Source organism: Macaca mulatta, chromosome 17 (genome assembly GCF_049350105.2).
Source record: "Macaca mulatta isolate MMU2019108-1 chromosome 17, T2T-MMU8v2.0, whole genome shotgun sequence".
In the NCBI taxonomy this organism is placed as follows: Eukaryota; Metazoa; Chordata; class Mammalia; order Primates; family Cercopithecidae; genus Macaca; species Macaca mulatta.
The window spans coordinates 75818178-75845355 of NC_133422.1; the positions used below are offsets into that span (position 1 = coordinate 75818178).

Consider the following 27178-nt stretch of genomic DNA (forward strand, 5'->3'; position numbering starts at 1 on the left):
ACTTCTGGCCTCCAGATCTATGAAGAAGTAAATTTTTGTTGTTCAAGCAACCTGAATTGGTTTACTTTCAAATGGCAGCCCCAGCAAACTGATAGGTCCGCAGAGTTCTTTTTCTTTCCACAATGTAAAAGTTTTAAATTCATTTTTTCAGAAAGCATTACTTCCACCTCAATTTTGAGCTCCAATAAACAAAATTTAAACATCAAATGGTGATAAACAGTATAAACTTGCATCTAATACATGATAAACTAATATTAGCAATAACTTTTTTTTATTGTACTTTAAGTTCTAGGGTACATGTGCACAATGTGCAGGTTTGTTACGTGTGTATACATGTGCCATGTTGGTGTGCTGCACCCATCAACTCATCAGCACCCATCAACTCGTCATTTACATCAGGTATAACTCCCAATGCCATCCCTCCCCCCTCCCCCCTCCCCACAATAGGCCCCGGTGTGTGATGTTCCCCTGCCCGTCCGGTGGCGCAATCAGTTAGCGCGCGGTACTTATAAGCAATAGCTTTTATTAGCTGGGTCAATGGCTTGCTCTTTCTTCACCATTAAAGTGTCCCTACTATATCTTCTTTTCTCCTGTTTTCTTCAAAGCCAGACAAATTGGCTCCACTTTCCAGCAAAACAGTGGGTCCATCTGTCAGTAGAGTACAAAAAGAACAGAAAATCCCATACTTCTGACTGTATTAATCCGTAGCTACATGCAATTTTCACAGTCAATCTCAGTGTGCACATGTAACAACTCACATCTCACTTGCACTTGTAACTATAAATCATGGTGTCAGGGGAAGCAGGCACGAGTAAACCAAAACAGATAAAGATATGTACTCACACACAAATTAACATTCAAAAATCACTTTTTGATTACATAGTTCATAATTTATAAAATTCTTTACTCAGTTTTGATTGTAAAACATAGGGATATCTCAAATAAATTGAGCTCTCTAATTAAATTTCTTAAGTCAGTATTTTAAAATACATTATATTAACTGTATGGGAAGTAAAATAGAAGTATTCAATATTTATTCATTCATTCTCCTATTAATTTGTCATATTTTCAAAACAAAATTATTGAGCACCTAATCTCTGCTTTACATTAGTAAACAAAAATAGTTAAGTCAAGGAATTATCATTGGGTTGGTCTTAGAGAAAAGCAAAAGAAGTGTAGTCCTTGGTCAGGTAACTCTCTGATGTAAAATGTATTTTCTGCCTGTGTGTTTATCACTCTGTCTGTATGTGTATTTCCCTAACTGGTTGTAGCCATAACATTAGGTAACATGTATAAAATGCTTAGGAATGTTCCTGGCACAAATTAAGTATTTGATAAACTAAGACAGTTAACTCATTAGCATATATAAATTCCACTTTCTACATCCATGAGAAAAAGAAAAATATATTTATTTGATACGGGTGTTGTCGGGATTGAATGAGATAATGCATGTAGCCCAAATTTTATATATACAGTTTAATTAATACTAACCCCACCCCCTAAAAAACTGCATATGATATGAGCATAGGATGATTTCCACAAATTATGTTAACATTAACTGAAAAATTGTTCATTTAATTCTCCTTTGCAATTGATAAACTCTGAAGTCTCAAATATACTTTGAATATAAACAACACTGATTTATCAAGCTTTCTGATTATCCTATGGGATGAGAGCTCTATCTAATCCTTTAGAAAAGTGAGACTTTGAAAAAGTGTCTAGTTAGTGGTGAAATGGTATTTTGACAAGACAAATTATTTCTTTTTTTGAGGTAAATTTTAATGCTGAATCAGTAGATTTATTGCACTGATTTTTTATGAGTAAAATTATTACATTCAAACTCATGCACAGAGTATTTTACTGAATGACATTCTGCAGTAAGACCTGTCATGAATATTGCTGAGAGACACAGAGTATAATTCCTACTTGAAACTTAAATTATAAAACTCTCAAGGATCTTCTCAAATGGCATTCAATAAATCCATGCTATGTCTTTGGAAGGGAAATATTTCTAAAGTATATTACACTGATTGTCACTGTTAAATACTTTTTTATTTGTGTGTATGTGTAAGGGTTGCTTTAAAACTAATTTCAGAATAAATGAAAACCAGCACAAAGAAGGCTAATCACGAAATTACTTTTACCTTAAAAGTTTTCATAGTTTTTTTCTCTTTTTTTTTTTCTCAAGTTGGCTGACTATGGATGTTGGATGCTAGCTCTCCTCAGAAAGATCAAAGTTACAGGCGAATGGCCATGATTTAAATGGAAATCTGAGGGAGTGGAGCAAGGACCTGTTGGAGCATCCATGGGAACAACCTGGGGCACAAAAGAGGAAAGTAGCAAGAGACTGGCAAAGATTGTCTCCCTAGAAACCTGGACCATGAAAAGGGTAAGTCATGGCTTCTCTTGTCTCCTCACCTGTGTGACAATCTGATCTCCAAAGTGTTGGGGAGCCCCTCTGCCCTCACAATCCAGACAAGGATGTTAGTGGTGATGGGACCTTGCTAAGGACAATAAATTGGGTGGTCAGTTCATGCAGGTATTCCCATACACAAATTGAACTGGCAGGTGCCACACTGGTTGTACATGTACTATAGGCCACTGTTCTCCCCAGGGGACTTCAGCCCTTAGGTTGCCACATCACTAGATACCTCACAAACATAGCCCATGACCTGCTCTGACTTTGACAACCATATGGTGCCAGGAGATCCCTGAGGAGCTGTGGGTTCCTTAAAGATCTAGCCCTCAGTGTGGGCTGCCTTTAGGGAAGAGGGGAGCACAGCCCTCCAATCTGCCTTTGGGACAAAGGAAACATGGACATGGAGTCAATTGATGAAGGGGGTGGAATTGACTGCTGGAAATAGAAATGAGAAAGAGGTTATCTCCTGTTGCCCCCATCCACTGTTGCAGACACAACAGAGTGAAGGGTTGGGCCCATCTCCTGCTCATTACATAAGGCAGTACTATCCTGGCCATAAAGGGCAGACAAATCACAGAGCTGTCTGTCTGCTCTGGACTGGGGGAAGAGGCTTAGCCCTGAAACCTATTTTGTAGTAGCCACCAGAAGGGAATTTCTTTGGTTCTTCATCACAGATAGGAGGCAGAGGACAATGATTATATGAACTAAAGGTCACAAACCCTGCAATAGGGCCCTGATATGAAAGCAGAGCATGTTCCTACTTGCCCAGGATAAGCAGCTAGTGCAGTGCCTCAACCCTGCCCCCAATATCTCAGCATACCCCAATATGCTGATTCCCTCCTTCTCCTATTAGGGTAGGTTCCTCCCCTCATTCACAGGGTCCTGGAGAGTGGGTGGCTTTTACTCTTAAGTGACACCTACTGCATGGAATACTGAACTGTACCACCAATAAAAAACTGCTGTCAGAAGGTCCCAGTGCTAGTGAATGAGATAAGCTTTATGAGACCTGTGCAGTCTCAGCCCTGTAGAAGATAGTGCATCAACTCATATGTCCAATACATCACTACAACAAGCAGCATGTGAGAAAACCACAACAGAGAGGGTATGCACAACCAAGAAACCTATATAGAGACGTGGCCCCCTGAAAGCACCCAAAAATGAAGCCAAATATTCATACTCAATACACACCACAGTCATATCCTCAAGGGAAAAAAGAATAAAATGTAGAAAATTCCATTCAAATGATAGCAAATAAAAAAAATAAAAGCAACTGTTGCTTCAGATGAGAAGGAATCAGTGTGAAGACGCTAGCAGAACAAAAAACCTGAGTGTTGACACCTCTGAAGGAAGACACCAATTCTTCAGCAAAGGATCCTAACAAAAATGAAAATTCTAAAATGACAGATAAAGAATCCAATAGGAAGTACAATGAGATTCAAGAAAAAATTGAAAATCAAAGCAAAGAATCCAGAAAAATGATTCAGGATTTAAAAGACGAGATTGCTATATTTAATGGAAAAACAAGTAGAAATTCTGGAATTGAAAAATTTACTAAAGAAATTTCAAAATATAGTTGGAAGCTTTACTAATAGACTAGACCAACCAGAAGAAAAATTTTCAGAGCTTGAAGATCAGTTTTTTGAATTAACCTAGTTAGACAAAAATAAAGAAAAAAAATTGTTTTTAATTAAACTAAGCTTTAGAGAAATATGGGATTACCTAAGTTGACCAAAGCTATGACCAAAACTTATAAAATATTCTTGAGAGAGAAGAAAAAGTAAGCAAATTGAAAAAAAATATATTTCAGAGAATAATTCAGGAAAATTTCCCTAGTCTTCCCAGAAAGGTAGACACCCAGATACAAGAAATTTAGAGAACACCTGTAAGATAATGTACAAGAAAAACTTCACCAAGACATATGATCATCTGACTATTCAAAGTCAACACTAAAGAAAAAATCTTAAAGGCAGCTAGATAAAAGGGTCAAATCACCTATAAAGGTACACCCATCAAGCTAACAGTGGATTTCCCAGCAGAAACCTTACATGCCAAAAGAGATTGTGAGCCTACTTTTAGACTCCTTAAAGAAAAATAATTCCAGCCAAAATTTTATATCCTGCCAAACTAAGCTTAATAAATAAATGAGTAATCAAGTCATTCCCATACAAGGAAATGCTAAGGGCAATTGTCACAACTAGACTGGCGCCATAAAAAATGCTCAGAGTAGTTCTAAATATGGAAATGAAAAGATGAACTTGCTACAACAAAAGCACTCATAAATGCAAAGTACACATATCCTATAAAGCAAATACACTATTGAGACTACAAAGCAACTACCTAAAAACACTATGACAGGAACAAAACTTCACGTGTCAATATTAACTTTGAATGTAAATGGCCTAAATGCTCCACTTAAAAGATATAGACTGGCAAATTGGATAAAAATAAAAACCCAACCATCTACTGCCCTCAAAGGACCCCTAATGAATAATGACACCCACAAGCTCAAAGTAAGAGAAAAATATGTTATGCAAATAGAAAACCAAAAAGACCAGACATTTTTATTTTTTACTGTATAAAACAGACTTTAAATCAACAACAGTAAAACAAAACACAACAAATCAAAGAAGGGTATTATATAATGATAGAAGGGTTAACCAGCAAGAACATATAACTATCTTAAATATATACACAACCATCACCGGAACACACAGGTGTATTAAAGAACCACTGCTAGACCTAAGAAAAAGAGATAGATAGCTATATACTATAGTGTGGGAATTCAACACCCCAGTGACAACACTAAACAGATCATTAAAGTAGAAAACTAACAAAGAAACTCTGGACATAAATTAAACTCTTGACCAAATTGACCTAATATATAGCTATAGAGCATTCTACTCACCAACTGCAGAATATACATTTTTCTCATCTATGCATGAAACATTCTCCAAAATTGACCATCTACTTGGTCACAAAGCAAGTCTCAATAAACTCAAAAGAATCAAAATCATATGGAGTATTTTCTTAGACAACAGTGTGGAAAAGTAGAAATCAATACAAAGAGGAACTCTCAAAACTACACAAGGACATGGAAAATAAACAGGTTGCTCCTGACTGATTTTTGGGTGAATAACAAAATTGGGCAGAAGTCAGAAAAAAAAAATTGAAACAAATGAAAATATATACACAGCATAGACACAGTAACCTCCAGGATACAGCAAAAGCAATGTTAAGAGGAATGTGCATAGTGCTAAATGTCTGTATTAAGAAGCTGGAAAGATCTCACATTAACACAAAAAAGTAACATTGCACTTCAAGGAACTAGAGCATAGGAAAGGTAGCATAGGAAAATAAATAACAAAGATCAGGGCAGAACTTAATGAAATGGGACCAAATAAATCATACGATGTATCAACAAAATGTAAAGTTGGTTTTTTGAAAAGGTAGATGGAATTGGGTGTTCTGAAAGATGAGATGTAGTCAGCCAACAAGAAGACTTGGGGAAGAATCTCTCAGGTAGAGGGAGAACAAATAAAAGTCTTGAGGTGGGCATTCATGAGCGACTATGAAGGAAGAAACAGGAACCAGCATGCCTAAGAAGAAACAAAATTGATGGACCACTGCCTAGATTAATGAAGAACAAAAGAGAGAATATTTTAATAAGCTCCACCAGAAATGACACCCATGATGTTACAACTGATACCACAGACATATATGTAAGACTATCATTGAACACTATGTTCACTAACTAGAAAACTGGGAGAAAAAGGATAAATTGCTAGATACAACCTCCCATGATTGAATCAGGAGGAAATTTAAATCCTGAATATAACAATAATGAGCTATGAAGTTGAGTCAGTAATAACAAATCTACTCACTAAAAGAGCCCTGTATTGAGTGGACTCATACCTGACTTCTACCAGCTCTGCAAGAAAGGTTTAGTACCAATCTTACTGCAAGGGTTCAAAAAAATTGACAAAGAGAGACTTTCTGATACCAAAAATCTGGCAAGGACCCAAGAAAAAAAAAAGAGGAAACCTCAGACAGAAATCCCACATGAACAACCTCCAAAAATTTTCAACAAAATACTAGCAAACTGAATCCAGCAGCACTTTAAAAACATAATTCAATAATCAAGTGTTTTATTCTGGGATCACAGGGGTGTTTTAATACAGATTAATAAATCTGATTCATCACTAAACAGAATTAAAAACAAAACCATATGATTATCTTAATAGACACAGAAAAAGCATTTAATAAAATCCAACATCCTTTCATGATAAAAACCTTCAATAAACTAGGCATTGAATAAACATAACTCAAAATAATAAAAGCCATACATGACAAACCCACAGCTGGTATCACATTTAATGGGAAAATGTCAAAAGCATTTTCTCTAAGAATTGGAACAAGACAAAGATGTCCAGTCTCACCACTCCTGTTCAACATAGTACTGGGAGTATTAACCAGAGCAATCAGGCAAGAGGTAAAAATAAAAGGCATCCAAATTGGAAACGAGGAAGTCAAATTATCTTGTTTACTGATGACTAGATCTACCTAGGAAACTTTACAAATTCTTCCAAAAGCCTCCCAGACCTGATGAATAATTTCAGTAAACTTTCAGAAAACAAAATTAATGCACAGAAATCAGCTGTATTTATATACACCAAAAATGCTCAAGCTGAGAACCAAATCAAGAATACAATCCCATTTAAAGTAGCCACAATAAAAATTCCAAGCAATTCATTTAACCAAGGAAGTGAAAAACTTCTACATGGAAAACTACAAACACTGATTTAAAAAATTGTAAATGACACAGACAAATGGAAAAACATCCCATGCTCATGGATAGGAAGAATCAATATTATTAAAATAAATATATTGTTCAAAACAATCTAAAAATTCAAAGCTATTACTATCTAATTCCAATGCCATTGTCATTTCCAAATTAGTACTGAACATAGATGCATGACTGCCCTTCTTAATCTGAGTCATTTACCAGTAATACTGTCATTCTTTTTACTTTCCCCTTATGCATTTTTTAAGCTTTAAATAAGACAAATTAATCCTGCTTGCTTTCCCCAAAAGCCATTATATGCAATATACTTGTGTATTTAGAATGATTATCCCGAGGAATTCCACCTGTTTTGTCTGCTAGTGACATTTTAAAACTCACTCTGAGTGTATCTTCTTGAGATTCTTTTACCCACCACAATTATTTCTCCACTCACTTGATTAAAAAAAAAATAGAGAAAGTTAAGGACCTCACATTACTTAATATATTACAGGCTTCATATATGAATGCACTCCCACTACTGGATTCCTACCTCTCAATTTGTCATCTGTGCCCTTAGTATTTTGTGCAGACCCATGAAACTGTACTCTTTATTTCAGCACCAGACTTTTAATTGCCAAAAGGCAGATAGCCTTAATTTGCTTGTTCCACAGCATATTAGTCCATTTTCATGCATCTGATAATGACATACCTGAGACTGGGAAGAAAAAAAGATTTAATGAACATACAGTTCCACATGGCTGGGGAGGCCTCATATGGTGGAAGGCAAGGGGGAGCAAGTCACATCTTACATGGATGGTGGCAGGCAAAGAGAGAGAACTTGTGCAGATCTCATGAGACTTACTATCATAAGAAAGACCCACCCCGATGATTCAATTACCTCCCAGTGGGTCCCTCCCAGTACATGTGGGAATTGTGGGAATCACAATTCAAGATGAGATTTTTGTGGAGATACAGCCAAACTATATCACTCAGTTTAACACAAAAGAAAATGAATAAGTATAGAAGAAAATAAATGGCAAAATGTATAAAGGGAAAATGCTGTGCTAATAATCTATCTATATCAACTTCATTGAATTAAATTTCTATGGAATAAATTATCTTTCCTAAGTACATAGCTTAGTGAGATTGACAAATGTGTGCAGTCAAGTTATCATGACCACAATCAAGATTTAGAATATTTTCATCATCTTAAAAACTTCCCTCATGCCCCTTTGTCATCAATATCTGTAGACTCTTTTGATCTCAAATGCTACTTTGTTTAACGTGATTATAGTTGGGTCTTTTCTAGGATTTCATATTAAGGAGAATATACAGTATATATTCTTTTTGGGCTTGGCTTATTTTACTTAGCATAGTGTTTTTGAGATTCATCTATGTTGTGGTGTGTATTAGTAGTTTGTTTCATTTAACTGTTTAGTAGTGTTCCTTTGGATGGCTGTATCAAAGTTTACTTATCTACTCACCGGTTTTAGACAATTATGAATAATACTGCTCTGAAATAAAGACCAGTCTTTGTGTGGGCATATATTTTTATTTCTCCTGAGTAGATAACTAGGAGGGAAACTGGTGGTTGTATGTTAAGTATGCATTTACCTTAAAAAAACAACCAAACCAAAAAACATACAAATAGCCAAAAGGTATATTAAAAGATGCTAAACATCACCAATCATCAGGAAAATGCAACTCAAAGCCACTCTGAGATATCTCCTCACATGTTTTAGCATGACTGTTATCAAAGACACAAAAGATAACAAGTGTTGGGAATGTGGAGAAAATGGTACAATGGTATACTTGTGCTTCAGTGTTGGTGGATATATATTCATAATTATATCCTCCTGCTGAATTGACCCCTTTATCATTTTATAGTGACCTATTTGTCTCTTCTTATACTTTTTATCTTGAGATTTATTTGTCTAAAATAAGCATAGCTACTCCTAATACTTTTTTTTCCCATTGGCATGGAATGGTTCTCAATTTTTTTTATTTTCAGTCTATGCTTGTCTTTATAGCTGAAGTGTGGTCATTGTAAGCAACAGATCACTTGGTCTTGTTCTGTGTGTGTGTGTTTTTTTTTTTTCATTCGGCCACTCAATATGTTTTGATTTGATAATTTAGTCCATTTTTACTAATCTTTATTATTGATAAGTAGGGACTTACTCCTGCCATTTTGTTATTTGTTTTCTGGTTGTTTTGTAATCTTCTCTTCCTTCCTTCCTTCCATCCTTCCTTCCTTCCTTCCTTCCTGTCTTCCTTTTATGTTTGTATTTTTTCTTTCCTGTCTTCCTTTTAGTGAAGGCATTTTTCTCTGCTGGTGTGTTTTAACTTCTGACTTTTTATTTTTTGTTTATCTATTACATGTTTTTAGATTCGAAACTTGCACTTATCTTATAGCCCATTATCTTAAAATGATGCCAACTTAATAGTGATTGCACAAACAAATTACCATGTAAGCAAAGAGAAAACTAATAAAACCTCTACACTTTAAGTTTGTCTCCTCATTTTTTATATTTTTGTTGTTTTTATTTATATCTTACTATGCTGTCTATGCATTGGAAATTGTAGTTATTATTTTTAATCAATTCATCTTTTCATCTTTCTACTTAAGATAGGAGTAATTTAAATACCACATTTACATTTTTATAATATTCTGTGTTTTCTGTGTACTCATTATTCACAGATAGTTTTGCACCTTCAGAAGATTTCTTATTGCTCATTCACATCTTTTTCTCCAGATTGAAGAAGTCTCTTTAGCAATTTTTTTGTAGTACAGATCTGGTGTTGATCAAATCTCTTAGCTTTTATTTGTTTGGGAAAGTGTTTATTTCGCCTTCACATTTTAAGGATATTTTTCCCAGATACACAAATTCTGGGGTAAAAGTTTTTTCCTTCAGAATTTTATGTCATTTCTCTCTCTCCTGGTCTGTAAGGTTTTCACTGAAAAGTCTGCTGTAAATTGTATTGAAGCCCCATTTTATGTTATTTGTTTCTTTTCCCTTGCTGCTTTGAGGATCCATCCTTCAGCCTTTGGGGATTTGATTATTAAATGCCTTCAATTAGTTTTCCTTGTGTTACATTTGCTAGGTGTTCTTTAACCTTCTTGGACTCGAACACTGTTATTTTTCTCTAGGTTTGAGAAGTTCTCTGTTATGTCCCTTTGAATATAAGTTTTAGCCCTTGCCGTCTACCTCCTCTTTAAGGCCAATAACGCTTAAATTTGCCCCTTTGAGGCCATTTTCTAGATCTTCCAGGTGTGCTTTATTCCGTTGTATTACTTTTTGTTTTGTCTTCTCGGACTGTGTATTTTCGTATGGTTTATCTTCAAGCTCACTTATTTCTTCTGCTTGATCAATTCTCCTGTTAAGAGAATCTGATGCATTCTTCAGCATGTCAGTTGCATTTTCTTTCTCTCTTAAGTTTTTTTTTTCTTTGAGAAATGGTCTTACTGTCTCACTCAGGCTGGAGTGCAGTGGCATGATCATGGCTTATTGCAGCCTCTACCTCTCAGGCTCAAGTGATCCTCCCAGCTCAGCCTCCCAAGTAGCTGGGACTACAGGCATGTACTACCATGCCTGGCTAATTTTTTCTTTTCTTTTTTTTCTTTTTCTTTTTCTTTATTTTTTTTCTTTCTTTTTTTTTTTTTTTTTGTAGAGATAGAGCTTCACCATGTTACTTAGGTTGTTCTCAAACTTCTGTGCTCAAGCAGTTCACCTGCCTTGGGCTCCCAAATTGTTGGAATTACAGGCATGAGACACTATACCTGGCCGTCAACTGCATTTTCAACTCCAGAATTTTTGTTTGGTTCTTTCTAATTATTTCAATCTCTTTATAAAATTTTTCTAATAGAATTCTGAATTACTTCTCTGTGTTATCTTGAATTTCTTTAAAGTTCCTCAGCACACCTATTTTGAATTCTCTCTCTGAAAGGTCACACATTTCTGCTTCTCCAAGATTGGCCCCTGGTACCTTATTTATTTCTTTTGGTGAGGTCATGTTTTCCTGGATAGTCTTGATGCTTGTGGATGTTTGTTGGTATGTGGGCATTGAAAAGCTAGGTATTTATTGTAGTCTTTGCAGTCTGGGCTTGTAGGCTTCCCAGGTATTTGAAGGAACTTGGGGGTTGTGATCTCAGTTTTTGGTCACTGCAGCCTTACCTGCATTAGGGGATACCCCACAGTAGGTAATGCTGTGGTTCTTGCAGATTGTAGAGGTACTGCCTTGGTGGTCTCGGAGGTCTTGGATAAGATCCAGAAGAATTCCCTTGATTACCAGACAGAGACTCTTGTTCTCTTTCCTACTTTCTCCCAAACAGAGTTTCTGTGAGCTGAGCTTCCTGGAGATGGGGGAGGGTTGACACAACCACCTCAGTGGTCAGCACCACTGGAACTGCACTCTGTCAGACCTGAAGCCCGCACAGAACTGAATCTCACACCAAGCCCACTATAACTACTACCTGGCCACTGCCTATGTTTGCTTAAGGTCCTAGGGCTATATAATCAGCAGGCTCTATCATCAGCCAATCTTATTCCCTTCTCTTGAAGAGAAGGGATTATGGGCAGGTTCAGAGACGCTGTCTGGGAGCAAGGGCCTGGAGTCAGAAACCTAAGAAATCTACCTGCTATTCTATTCTAGTGCATCTGAGCCGGCACCAAAACCACAAGACAAAGTCCTTCCCACTCTTCCCTCTCCTTTCCCCAGGCAGAGGAGGGTTTTCCATGTCCAACCACCACAGGCCGTTGTGGAGGCCTGCCAGGGTACTGCTAACATTCACGTAAGGCCCAAAGACTCTTCAGTCAGCTTGTAGTCGGGAAGTGATAAATCCCACTAGGACTGGGTTCCTCCCTTCAGGGCAGTGGGCTCCCTTCTGGCCCATGGTGTATCTAGAAATACTCTCCAGAAGCTAGGGCCTGGGGTGTGGACTTCGCAGCTCTGCTTTGTGCCCTGTTCTAGTGTGGCTGAGTTGCTCTTCAAGTTGCAAGACAAAATCCTCCTTAATTTTATCTCACCTTTCCTCAAGCAGAAGGAAGGAGTCTCCTTTGCAGCTGTGAGCTGTGGTGCCTTGGGTTGAGGAAAGGGTGGCACAAGCACTCCCTTGGCCACCCTTGCTGTGTCTCACTAGGTCATGTGACTCCCAAGTCCGCTGGCTCCAAGCACAACACAGCACTAGGACATGCCTAGGAGTTGCAGTCCGTGTGGCCTAGACTCCCTTTCAGGTTTATTTAGGGCCCCAGACTAATTTAGCCCATGGTGGCCAGCATTGCTGATATTTAAGTTCTGACTACTGGGATGAGCAATTCCCCTCTGGATAGCGCTGTTCTAAATATTCCCTCCATGGGCATCAGCTGAGTTCTGCCCAGTGTTGGCAGCACTGTATTCCCATGCAAAGTCCCACAAGTGCACAGAATTTCTGTCAGCACCATGTGGTCACTACCAAGGGATGGGGAAAGGGTGATGTCAGCAATTCAAGACTGTCTTTCCTACCCTTTTCAGTACCTCTTTAAGCAATATGAAGTTACACCCAGGTACTGTGATTGCTTACCTGATTTTTGGTTCTCATGAAAGTATTTTTTTGTGTAGATAGATGTTAAATTTGGTGTTCTTGTGGGGAGGAACGTCGATGGAGGCTTCTATTCAGCCATTGTATTAGTCTGTTCCCACACTGCTATAAAGACATACCTGAGACTAGGTAATTTATAAAGAAAAGAGGTTTAACTGACTCACAGTTCTGCATAGCTGGGGAGGCCTTAGGAAGCTTATAATCATGGTGGAAGGTGAAGGGGAAGCAAGGCAAGTCTTACATGGCATAGGAAAGAGAGAGCGAAGGGGGAGGTACTACACTTTTAAAGTATCAGATCTTGTCAGAACTCACTATCATGAGAATGGCAATGGAGAAATCTGCCCTCGTGATCTAATCACCACCCACCCTGCCCTTCCTATAACACATGGGGATTACAATTTGAGATGAGATTTGGATGGGGGCACAGGGCCAAACCATATCAAGCATCTTACTCTGCCTCTTGCCTCCACTTCTTAGTTTTCAAATGTGTTCTCTTTGTTTTCTGAAGCCACATTATCTGGGTTTCTTTCTGATCTGCTGGCCCCTTCTTAGTCTTCTTTAATGTGTTTTGTTCTTTTTTGTGAATTACAGTGTTGGGGTATCCTTAACTTCAGTCTTAATCTCTGCCTCTCTATCCACATTCCTTCACTCTTGGAAAATAGCTTAGTTTTTTATAACATTTGTACATTGACAACTCACACATTTCAGCAGCCAGGTCTGACTCAGAATTTAAGTGGAACATATTTTTAGCAGTCTCTTGATACCACCACTTAAATAACCACTCTGTATCTCAAACTTTACATATTCAAAGAAAAATTTTGGTTTCTACGCTTGTAACGCTGTTATTTTCCCAATGTTGTCCCCCCAATAATTACATAATACTTTACTACATATTAGATAAAAATTTATTAATTATCCCTGATATTTTTTCACCTTCAGCTCTCTCACAGATTGAATTCATTAGCAATTTCTAACAGCTTAAAATCCAGAAAATATGCTAAATTCATGCACTTCTCTTCATTTCATACTACTGTCCTTGTTTATATCATTTCCAAAGTACTTCACCTGCTACATAAACTACTTCAATGCCTTCTGACAGATCTTACTGTTCCCACTTCCACCATCCTAATCTATTCTTCATTCAGAGACATAATTATCTTCTAAAGTATCAGAATTATTTCATAATTACCCCCAATTAATTTGAGAAACTTCAAAGAAAAAATGACTTGAATCATGAATTATTTTCCTATTTAATTTTTCCATTCCAATGAATCTCAACAAGAAAAGTCAGTAATAAAATACTTGTCCTATAATAGGTAATCTCAAAAATTAATTTTAATAATATCAAGTTGATGCATTCCTATCACAAAAGACCATAAGGAAATATTTGGAAATTCATATTCTCTTAAGCTATTTTATTAAGTATAGCATATAATGTTATTTTCTTTTGATTTGTGATGACAATGTTTGAACACTAGAAATCATGATTCAGTTGAAAATTTTCTTTTCAATAAATACTTATCCATGTATTGCACAAAATGTTATAGCATGACTTTGGCAGAAATCCCTTGGAAACATATCAGAGATATATCTCACTTTTCCAAAGATAAAACAATTACATAAAAACAATTGTTTTTATTTTAATGTATGGTTTATTAGAGTTAGAATTTTTATGTTACCATGGTGTGAAAATGTTGTTTTTACTTTATCCAAAACGTCAGAGTGTTTCATGAAATTGAACCAATAATGTGTGAACCTTGATAGCTATGTAAAACTAGTTCTTGGGCTACTAAGGACCATTCTTCTGTCCTTTCAAAAAGGTAAACTACTTCATTGTATACGCCAGGTTTTTATCAAAGTTCTTTGCTCCATTTATAATGTTAGCAGAATTATATTTAGAAGAGTATTTTGCCTGAATCTTACCTTCATCCCTAGAAAAATCAGCACGTGGGTGCTCATGTACTCTACCTGTTTTTTAGAGATAATAAATGTGAGGTGCAACAACTTGCCCCTAATATCAGAAAGCACACTCCAGGCCACTGGACCACAGCATCTTCGTGGATGTAAAAGAACTTGACTCTTCACAGGTTTTCATCTCCTCTCTGGGAAACATTTGCCTAAACAGAGCCTCTAGGATACTTGTTACTTCCAGCCCAATATAATTACAATTAGTAAAATATCACCAATTCAATAGTACAATATTCTGTGGAATGCAAGATAATAATGCGCCCAACAGACTAATTTATGGTAAAGAGCAGGAGAATAAATATTGTCCTGGGGCAATACAGAGAATATGCATTGTCCTGTAAAGACAAACAGGTTTTTATTGTTTTTATTGATGGAGACTGAAGAGAATACATGTGTTAGGTCAATAACAATATTACAAATGATAAAGGCTATGTTGATCTGCTCCAGTAAACACACAACATCCAGCATGGTGGTTTAGGATTATCATAGCCCATTGTCATCTGCCACAATCCATCTGGTTTTCAAAAGGGAGGCGAGACAACCTATTTTTTAAGTCTTTTAATAAGTTAAGTTGCATTAACTTCTTCAACTTTTTCCAGAATGTGATTTTTTTTTTTTAATTACTATTTATTCTAGTGGTACAATCCTTCTTGGAACCATTAAAATTAGGCTGCTTTGTAGGGCTACATGTAGGGCTAAATTTCAGTGCAGTCTTTTTTGTGGCTGTAAGAGACAATATATTACAGTCTGCCTAAAATCCATGGATAAGAACTACTGACTTTTCACAGTATGAAATGAGTTGCCCAGTGGCTTTTTCATTTTGCAAAAATTTCAATGTCATTTCAATTGTCATTATGTTTCGATTCAAAACTACTGACTTGACAGTATGAAATAAGTTGCCCAGCGACTTTTTCATTTTGCAAAAATTTCAATGTCATTTACAGAAGCCAACCATCTCCAAGATCTGTATAATTATCATTGCCATCATACAAGTCAACTGCAACAACCACTGCTCTTTCCAACACCTCAGCTTCTGCCTGCACCCTCTCCCAATTAAACGTGTTAAAGCCTCAGTAGTTTTACTGCCACTTTATGACAGAGATTATCACCATCTCACCTCTAAAAGCCAATGGTGTCCATATTACTATCAGTCCATTAAATTATTCTGCTCCCAAGTCCTATTGAAAGTAACTATTGCTTAAGATGAATTTATTAACAACTGTCCTAACTGGTGTTCTTAGAAAGAAAAACGTATTTTCTCCTAAACCCATTGTCCAAAACTTACTCCTTTGAAACGCGAACTCTGCATCAGGGTGCTGAACAGAACCAGGGAATTTTAGAGTTTAGGAGGCAGAAGATATGACATGTGCAAGGCAAAGAACTGTGGGGTTTATACACATAGGTGGACATCACCTACAGTTGAAATATACATCAGTTACTGAAGTGAAAACAAAATTGCTGAGGATCCATGGACAGAAGCCAAGAGATCTAAGGTGACCCATTGAAAGTTTTCTGATACATATACTACTCAACAGATTTTAAAATCTCAATCAATCATGATCAAGATAGGTGAAAAGAAATATACATCTGGAAATAGTAAAGTAAAAAAGCAAAACACAGATAAAAAAGAAAAGATCAGAAAGACACCCTGAGAGATAAGGCTAACTACCATAGAAGCAACAGCCACTAAAAGGACAATTCAATTTCATGGCGGCATAAAATGCTAAATGAGAATGAAATACCATCTTCAATATTTTTAGAGGAATGAAATGCCCAGCTTTAATTTTAGACATATAAAAGATCTTTTAAGAATGAAAATACTTTTAGATCAAGCTTAGAGTATTTGCATTATGGTATCTTCAAAAAGGAAATTCTAAGAGATGCTATTTCAGAACACAGAGAAATATTTTAAAATGGAAGATTTTAGATAGAATAGGAATAGAGAGAACAAAAATATAGATGTGTTCAAGAATCCAAAGAAATATTGAAGGTAAAATAAAGTTAGATTGTCGTATGTAAACTGAAAAGCAAAACTAAAATATAAAGCAACAATAGCATATCAGAAGGGGTTGAAAGACAATTTCCTTGTATTATTATATAAAGACAAAAGTCCTTCTACTATTTTACAGATATTGATTAGTTTTAGGCCTTACTAAGTTAATTATTTATACTGTAGTTCTTGAGATAACCATTCAAATTAGAAATGTTCATTATTCCAAACCAGGAGGAGAAAAATATTAAAATAAAATAAAATTAGTTCACAAAAATGAAAAAAAAAAGAAGAAATGGGAAAATAGAACACATAAATGAGTTAATAGGTATAAACTCAAATATGTAAAAAAAGTGATAATTATCAGTAACACAACTACTATTTCTAGCAAACTTATATTATATACACTCTTCTTCCAAGCAGGGCTTAGATGCTCCCTTTGGAGACTGATACTAAATTTCATGCGTAAGTCACATTTAAAACTCAATTGTTTTCCAGTGTTACATAGCAAAATCACTTTTGCCAACAAACACATTCAATTCTTTCATCTACAGCTGCCTTTCAGTTATATCCATGAAAAAATATACATCTTTAAAAGTGAGTCTTTGCCAAACTTGTGTATTGAAAATCACACTATACTTTAAATTCAGGATTGTTATTAGACAAAAATAACACACATCTGGATGTGCAAGAACTGGAAGTTAAGCATGCATTTAGTTCAATGGTCTAAATAATAATTTTATCACATACTTGGAATAAAGTAATCTCATACTGTCTGAAGGAAGAGCAAACTGGTAATATCTTCTAGAAGGTGATCAGAAAATATGTATAAAAGCCTTTAAAATGTTCATGCCCTTTGACTTTGCAATCCTTTTATTAGGATTCTACCCCGGTATGATAGAGTTACAAACAAACATTTGTAAAGAATACTATATTGTAATATTCAAGAAGCTTTGAAAACCATTCATAAATATCTTATACAAGTTGTATTACATAAGCACCATTAAAATCATGTAAAATTATATCACATTTAAAAAATATTTAATTATTTATGTTATAAAACATGCTCCAGTGAAGCATCCAGATATATAAAGCAAATATTATTATAGCTAAAGAGAGAGATAGGCCCCAATACACTATTTATTGGAGACTTCAACACTCCACTTTCAGCTATGGAAAGATCTTCCAGACAGAAAATCAACAAAGAAACATTAGACTTAACCTGCATTATAGGCCAAATGGATCTAATAGGTATTTAAAAAATATTTCATCCAACAGCTACAGAGTATACAATGTTTTCCTCATCATATGTATCATCCCTAAGTATGGGTGTTAATATGTTAGGTCATGAAACAAGTCTTAAAACATTCAGAAAAATGGAAATAGCATCAAGCATCTTCTCTGACCCCAATAAAACTAGAAATTAATTACAAGAGGAATTTTGGAAACCATAAAAATACATGGAAATCAAACAATATGCTTCTGAATAATCAGCGGGTCAATGAAGAAATCAAGAAAAAATTGAAAAAATTTATTGCAACAAATAATAATGAAAACATACTAAAACCTTTGAATTTCTGTAGTTTCTGTTCTAATGTGATACGGCAAAAGGAATACTAAGAGGAAAGTTTATAGCTGTAAATGTCTACATCAAAAAAGAAAAAAAGCATCAAATGAACAATCTAATAATGCATCTTAAAGACTACAAAAGCAACAACAAACTAGCCCAAAATTAGTAGAAGAAAATAAATAATAAAGATCAGAGCAGAAATAAATGAATTTGAGATGAAGAAGACAATGCAAAAGATCAATGACATAAAAAGTTGCTCTTTTGAAAAGATAAAACTGAAAAACCTTTAGCTAGACTAAGAAAAAAAGAGAGAAAATACAAAGAAATAAAATTAGAAATGAAAGAGGAGACATTACAACTGATACTACAGGAAATCAAAGGATCATTGTGGCTACTATTAGTAACTATATGTCAATAAATTGGAAAATCTAGAAGAAATGGACAGATTCTTAGATACATACTACCTAGAAAGATTGAACCAGGAAGAAATTGAAAACTTGAATAGACCAGTAACAAGTAATGAGATGGAAGCTGTAATAAAAATTCTGGTAGTAAAGAAAAGCCTGGGATTTGATGTCTTCACTGCTGAATTCTAGCAAACATTTAAAGAACTAATACCAATCCTACTCAAGTTATTCTGAAAGATAGAGGAGGAGGAAATACTTACAAACTCATGCTATGAGGCCAGTATTACCCTGCTAGCAAAAGCAGACAAAGACACATCATAAAAAAGAAAATGACAGGAAAATATCTCTGATGAATATTGATGTAAAAATCTTCAACAAAATATTAACAAAGTAAATTCAATAATGCATTACAAAGATCATTTATCATGACCAAGTGGGATTTTCCCTGGAATGCAAACATGGTTCAACATACACAAATCAATTAATATTCTACATCATATCAACAGAATGAATGATAAATATCATGCAGTCATTTCAGTTGATGCCACAAAAGCATCTAATAAAATTCAGCATTTTCTTCTTAGTAGAAGAAAAGATCAGAGTATGATAAAAATCCTTAAAAAATTGGGTATAAGAGGAGCATACGTCAAAATAATAAAAGCCATGTATTACAGATCAACAGCTAGTATTGTGCTGAATGAGGAAAAATCGAGAGCCTTTCACCTAAGATCTGGAAAACAACAAGGATGCCCACATTCCCTACTGTTATTTCACATAGTACTGGAAGTTCTAGCTAGAGCAGTCAGACAAAAGAAAGAAAGAAAGGACATCCAAAGTGGATGGAAGACATCAAATTATCCTTGTTTGCAGATGATATAATCTTGTATTTGAAAAAACCTAAAGACTCCATACAACATTTGTTAGAACTGAAAAACAAATGCAATAAAGTTGGAGAATGCAAAATTAGCATGCAATAATTCAGAAATTCTATATGCCAATAGTGAGCAATTTGAAAAAAGAAACAAGAAAGTAATTCCATTTATAATAACCGCAAATAAATTTAATACCTAGGAATTAATTTAATCAAACACATAAAAACTCTCTGTAATGAAAACTATAAAACACTGATGAAATAAATTGAAAAGGATTCCCCAAAACTGATAAATTTTATATGTTCATGGATTGGAATAATCAATATTATTAAAATGTCCATACTACCCAAAGCAATCTAAAGATTCAATGCAATCCCTATCAAAATACCAATGACATTCTTCAAAGGAATAGAAAAAAATTCCTAAAATTTAGATAGCCAAAGCTATTTTGAGAGGGAAAAAAAACTGGAGGAATCACATTACCTGACTTCAAATTATACTACAGAGCTATACTAATCAAAACAGCATGGTACTGGCATAGAAAGAGACACAGAGGCTGATGAAACAGAATGGAGAACCCAGAAACAAATCCACACACTCACAGTAAACTCATGTTTGACAAAGCCAAGAACCTATGCTGAAGAAAACACAGCATCTTCATTAAATGGTGCTAGAAAAACTGGATATCAATATGCAAAAGAATGAAACTAGATCCTTATCTCTTGCCATATAGAAATGTGAAATTAAAGTGGATTAAAGACTTAAATTTAAAACCTCAAACTATGAAACTAATACAAGAAAACTTTGGGGACGATCCCCAGGACATCGATCTGGGCAAAATTTCTTGAGTAATACCCCACAAGCACAGGCAATCAAAGCAAAAATCGACAAATGGAGTTACATCAAGTTAAAAAGCTTTTGCATAGCAGAGGAGACAATCAACAAAGTGAAGAGACAACAGACAGAATGGGAGATATATCTGCAAACCACCCATCTGACAAGTAATTAAGAACCAGACATATAAGGAGTTCAAACAATTCCATAGGAAAAAGGTACTAGGGGCAAAAGAATTGAATGGACATTTCTCAAAGGAAGACATACAAATTGCAAACAGGCATATGAAGAGGTATTAAACATTGATCATCAAAGAAAAGCCAATCAAAACTACAATGAGATATATTTTCTCCCCAGTTAAAATGACTTATATCCAAAAGGCAGGCAATAGCAAATGCTGGCAAAGATGTGAAGAAAAGTGAATCTTTGTACACTGTTGGTGGAAATGTAAGTTAGTACAACCACTATGGAGAACAGTTTGGGTATTACTGAAAAAACTAAAAATACAGCTAGCATATGATTCAGCAATCCCACTGCTGAGTATATACCCAAAGAAAGAAAGTCAGTTGATTGAAGAGACATCTGCACTCCCTTGTTTGTTGCAGCATTGTTCACAATAGCTAAGATTTGGAAGCAACCTAAATGTCTATCAACAGATTAATGGATAAATAAAATGTGGTACATATACACAACGAAGCACTATTCAGTCATTAAAAAAAAAAAAAGAATAAGATCTGTCATTTGCAACAACATGAATGGAACTGGAGGTCATTGTGTTAAGTGAAAGAAGCCAGGCACAGAAAGACAGTCTCCACACATTCTCATTGATTTGTGGGAGCTAAAAATTAAAACAATTGAGCTCATCAAGATAGAGAGTAGAAGGATGGTTACCAGAGGCTGGGAAGAGAGGGACAAGGGGGTGAGGATGGTTAATGGATATAAGAAAATAGTTAGAAAGAATGACTAAGACTTTGTATTTACTAGCACAACATTGTTACTGTGGTCAATAATAATTTTATTGTATATTTTAAAATAACTGAAAGAGTATAATTGGATTATTTATAACACAAAGGATAAATGCTTGAGGTAATGGATATTCCATTCATCCAGATGTGATTATTATGCATTGCATGTCTGTATCAAAATATCTTATTTACCCCATTAGTATATATGCTTATTATGTACACATAAAATTAAAAATAATAAAATAGATAATAAAAATTTTTTAAAAATGAAATTCATTTTGGAAAGGAAGAGGTCATGATTTATCTCTACTTATAAATAAGATGACCTTCTATATATAAAATCCTAAGAAATACACACACAAGCATAAGCAAACACGCCCACACCTGATTATGTCTAATATGACTAATAAATTCAGTAAGACAACAGAATACATAATTAGCATACAAAAACAATAGTAATTCCCTATACTAATAGTGAAGAATATAAAAATTATGTGAAGAAAACAATTCCATTTCCTATAGTATCAAAAAATATATAAAACAGAGAAATAGATTTAGCAAAAGAAATTCAAGGCTTGTGCACTGAAAATTACAAAATATTGTTGAAGGTGAGACAATATCTAAACAAACATAAAGCAATTCCATGTTCAGTGATTGGTCAACTTAATATCATTAAAATTGAAATACTCCACAAACTAATCATATTGTGGATTCAAACAATCTCAAGAAATTCTCATTTTTTATGTCTGTGGAATGTTAGAAGCTAATACTAAATTTTTTACAGAAATGTAAAGGATGCAGAATATTTTAAACAATCTTTAAAATTAGAACAAAAGTAGAAGATATTTCTCCTAATGTCATAACTTAGTAAAACATTTTCAGTAATAAGGACTGTATGGTACTAGAGCGGAAGAGGTATTTACATCAATGGAAAAGAAATGGCATCAAAAAATAAACCATTATGTTCATAATAAAAGTATTTTTGACAAGGGTACCAAGGAAACTCAAGTGGGAGAGTAATAGTCTTTTAACCATGTGGCTGAAATAATTGGTTATCCATGCAAAAAAAAAAAAAAAAATGAAGTTGGACTCCTACCTCACACTATGTATGAAAATGAACTTAAAACTGACCATTGACCTAAATGTGAGAGGTAAAACTATACAAATCAAAAGAAAACATAGGAGCAAATCTGTGAGCTTGGGTTATACAATGATTTTCTATATATGACATCCAAAGTACAAGTAACCAAAGAAAATATATAAATACTTTAGATTTCATCATAATCATTTGCAACAACATGGAAAAACATGGAAGACATTATGCTAATTGAACTCAGCTAGGCACAGATTGACAGATTCCACATGAGCTCATTGAAATGTGGAATCTAAAAATGTTGATGTCATAGAAGTAGAGAGTAAAACTGTGGTCACCAGAGGTTGAGGTTGTTGGCAGGGATTGAGTGACTAGATGATGTAGATCCACGGATACGTAATTACAGTTAGAAGAAATAAGTTCAAGAGATGATTTGCACAAGGTGGCTGTATGGTGACTAAAGTTAATGATGATATCTTGTGTTCTTGAAAAATGCATAGACAGTAGATGTTAAGCATTATTATCCCAAAACTATAACCAGCTAAGGCCAAACATTATTAATTAGCTAGATTAAACTATTATATAATATATATGTACTTTAAACTGTCATGTTGTACATGACAAATACATAACAAAATTTTGCATTTTAAGAACACCATCTGGAAAGTGAAAAGACTGCCCCCTTAGAATCCCAAAATAGAAGCAACTTAAATATGCGTCAACTGAAGAAAGGATTAACATATGTTGCATATCCATATACATTGTAGTATACCACAAATGTTATTTGGATATAAAAAGGAATCAAATACTGATACATATGACAACATGGTTATACCTGAAGAACATTATGCTAAGTAAAAGAAACCAATCACAAAAGACCACGTACTATATGATACCATTTATAGTAAAATCTAGACTAGACTAATCCATTGAGACAGAAAGTACACTACTGGCTGCCTATGACTGGAGAAGTGGGGACTGAGGAGTAATTCATAATGAGTATGGGGTTTCCTTCTGTAGTGATGAAATTATACTAAAATTAGGTAGTGATGATGGTTGTGTAACTGAATATACTGAAAAAAAAGATGAAATGTAGACTTTAAACTGATGAATAAAAAAGACAAAATAATTACTGATTGTAATATTCCTGTTTATCTGTGCTTGAAATTAATACGAGCTGAATATTTCAATTTCGTGGTAATAAATTTCCATCTTATTTAAGGCACTTTTGATAAAATTTTCAGTCATTTGCAAAAAAGGGTCCTAAGTTTTTTGTGTTGCTCATAGACATAAAGGCAGAAACAATAGATACTGGGGACTTCAAAAGGGAAGAGAGAGGGAGTGGGGCAAGGGTTGAAAAACTACCTACTGGATCCAATGTTCACTATTTGGGCAGCAGGTTCAGTAGAAGCCCAAATCCCAGCATTATGCAACACATCTATGTAATGAACCTGCACGTGTGCTCCATGAATCTATAATTTTAACAAATGTCTTATGTACTGCATACCTAACTTATATAAAGGTAGTTAGGTAATGCCCCAAGAACAAATACCAGATACTTAACTAAAAATAAAGTTAAGCCATGCTAGTTTTTAATCCCAATGTTATCTCCAATTAAGTTTGATAAATTTTTTTAGACTACTGAAACAAGGTACACCAAACTAGATTTTTGTTTTTTTAGCATTTGTGGACCATTTTTTTCATAATGCAGTAGCAAAAAAAGAAATAAACAAACAATTCAATTCCAAACATCCCTACAGCTTTCATTTGTAAGAAAAAAATGCCATTATTTTTTTCAATACACTGTATAAAGATCAATTTACTTTCATGAATGCGTTGGTAAGGCTGAAATTATATTTTCATTAATAGAGTTCTAGGCCTGAAGTTAAGATTTAATATATTGAAGAGAACAGCAATTTTCAATAGCATATCCCTTAAAATTATTGTCACTTTAATGGCTTGAGCTAAACAGAGTTATTTAAGATATAAAAGGCTATTTAGATCATTGATTCAATTAGAGCAATTCACCATGTTGTCATTCTTTATGAACTCTTCAGTATACTTGTCACACAAGGTGAACCAATACAGTAAATGAGTCATTCCAAAAATTTCTATATTAGACAAGTTTCATTATCTAGGACAAAGCAGTTACTTAAATATTATTAAAACAGGCTTAAAAGAGGAATAAAAGTGAGGGAAAGGCTGAAATAGAAAGAGAGCAACACAGAGAGAGAAATAGTGATTTTAATAACTATAAAATATTTCTTCCTTTGATTTGCTCAGAGAAGAAGTGATAATATATCTTTCTTAATCTATTGGACTTAAAACATAACTTTGAACATAAAGCTATGATACTTGATAATCTTTTCTGATATACTACTTTTTTGATATTCTTGTATAAAGAATATTCTATAGGTGGGGAGGAGAGGACACTATGCTAAATATTACTCCTGGAAAAGTGCATTTGCTTCAGAGAAATCTTTATCATAGGTCTATAACAGGAAGGAACAATAGCATCTCTTATGTGCTGAAGTAGCACAATAACGAACTCTGTTCAAGTGGATCAAAAGCCATCAAGGTCAAAATTAGGCACAGGTAAGGCAGGATATTTCTGATAGAATTATATATTAGTCCATTCTCACGTTGCTATAAATACCTGAGACTGAGTAATTTATAAAGAAAAGAAGTTTAATTGGCTCATGGTTCCACAGGCTGTACAGGAAGTGTGATTCTGGCATCTGCTTGGTTTCTGGGAAGGCCTCAGGAAACTTAAAGTCATGGAAGAAGGCGAAGGAAGAGCAGGCATGTCTTACATGACCAGAGCAGGAAGAAGAGAGAGAAGTAGGGAGGTGCTACACACTTTTAAACAACCAGATCTTGTGAGAACTCTGTCAGGAGAATAGCACTAGGGGAATGGTGCTAAACCATTCTTGGGGACTCCATCCCTGTGATAAAATCACCTCCCACCAGGCCCCACCTCCGACACTGAGGATTACAACTCAACATGAGATTTGGATGGGGACACAGATCCAAATCATATTACATTTTCACGCCTTCCAGTAAAGCTTTATATTTTTTAAGGATATTTAAGTACTTGGAAATAGAAGTAGAGAGTAAGGGGAATATTGTACAGCCATCACAGCCTTTGCCTACTAAAGAAGTCAGTTCCATGTGACAAATGTTCATTTTAACATTCGCTTCTTCAATCCATCTGGGGTTGTTTCCTTATTTCTATAAGACACTGCTTTTCAAATAAATTACCAAAAGCATTCTGGAAATCCAAAAGTAACTGTACGAACTATAAGCATTAGAAAACACAAACGTAAGTTGAAAATATTTATGAACCTAAATAGATGTAAAGCTAGTGACTCATATGTTATAATGTATTCACAGATATTTCTTAAATAAAGTAGGCATTTCTATAAAATAAAAACCCTAATAATATTTGTTTTTAAGAAGAAAACTAGAAAAGGAAGAAAAAAAATGATGGTATGTTTGGAAGATGCTGAGGTGAGCTGGTGATAACGTTTTATCCACTGAAAAAGCAATACAAAGAACAGAAATTGAATAAGCCAGACAATGCCTGAGTTTTTTCCAAAACCGCCGTGCTGTTTTAGACTTTGACCTGATTTAATTTTCACCTCTGTTCTCCCTCCCCCTTCTTCTCTTCCTTCATCTCATCATTTCAATTAATTTCAAAGAATTTGAAAATTCTTTGGAGAATTTTCAAAGAACTTAAAAACGGGAGAATTCTGTCCCCATGATTTAATCACCTCCCACAAGGCCCCACCTCCAAAGTGCTAATCTTGCCTCCCTGTAGTGGGTAGGACAGGGGATGAGGGATGATGTGAGGGAAGAAAAACAAAGGGCTGTATGTATAGATAGCTATGCATATTTGAGAGATAACACATAATATTATACCTAAGTATTTTATATATGTAGGTATATAAATATGTCAAAATTGATTATTCAAAGACATGGTCTGGAAGATCTTATGACCAAATTAAAACAGAAATTTTATTTTGGAAGACATTAATGAGCAATTTCTTCTTAGATTTCCATTGTTTCAAAATCATGTCTGTAATAATAAAGGGCAATTTTTCAAAAGAATAAAAAGGATAAAAATCCTAAATCAGAAGAGTGCCAACAATGCACTAGAGATATCTATACAGGATCTGAATAGGTATGAGCTACCAATACAAAGAAAATATTTTTTATATGTGTTATGTTTCATTTTGCTTTTAAACAGTAAATGAAATTATCCAAAAGCACTAGAAAACTCCCAGAGTTTGATTAGCAGAAGCTTAGATCAAGATGAAGCAATGGGATTGTTGGTAGGAACAAGCTGAGCTGTTCAGAAAATGGTGACAGGGCTACCTCCGTGATGTCCTGGGCACAAAACTCATCTCTAACCAACACTTGGCATGAAATGTGGCCCGAGTAAAATGTAGGCATTGTAGTGGGGTTTGTAAAAGGGCAATTGTATCTTTTAGAAAAGAGGAACTGTGCACCAACTATCTTTGAGCTAGTACCGAAACACAGAGCAAAGCAAACAAAACCTTGAGCAACGGTGTCTTGTGCCCTACTCTACTTGCCCTGCCTGGCAGTTCATTCCAGTAGAATTCTGACTTGGCATTGATCCTTGTTAAGCTCGCAATCTGGCAAAAACTGAGGATGCTGTCAAGCTAGTAAGTGTAGTGGTTAC

At 34.9% G+C, this 27178-nt stretch overlaps 1 long non-coding RNA gene across 1 annotated transcript in view; it reads left to right on the forward strand.

The window, feature by feature from the left end:
- Nucleotides 1-249: 249 nt before the first annotated feature.
- Nucleotides 250-27178, forward strand: part of LOC106994315 (uncharacterized) — a 53597-nt gene continuing 26668 nt past the window's right edge. The window contains exons 1-2 of the long non-coding RNA XR_013407690.1: nt 250-399; nt 2189-2389. This is a non-coding gene — a long non-coding RNA (uncharacterized LOC106994315). The remainder of the gene's footprint in view (nt 400-2188; nt 2390-27178) is intronic.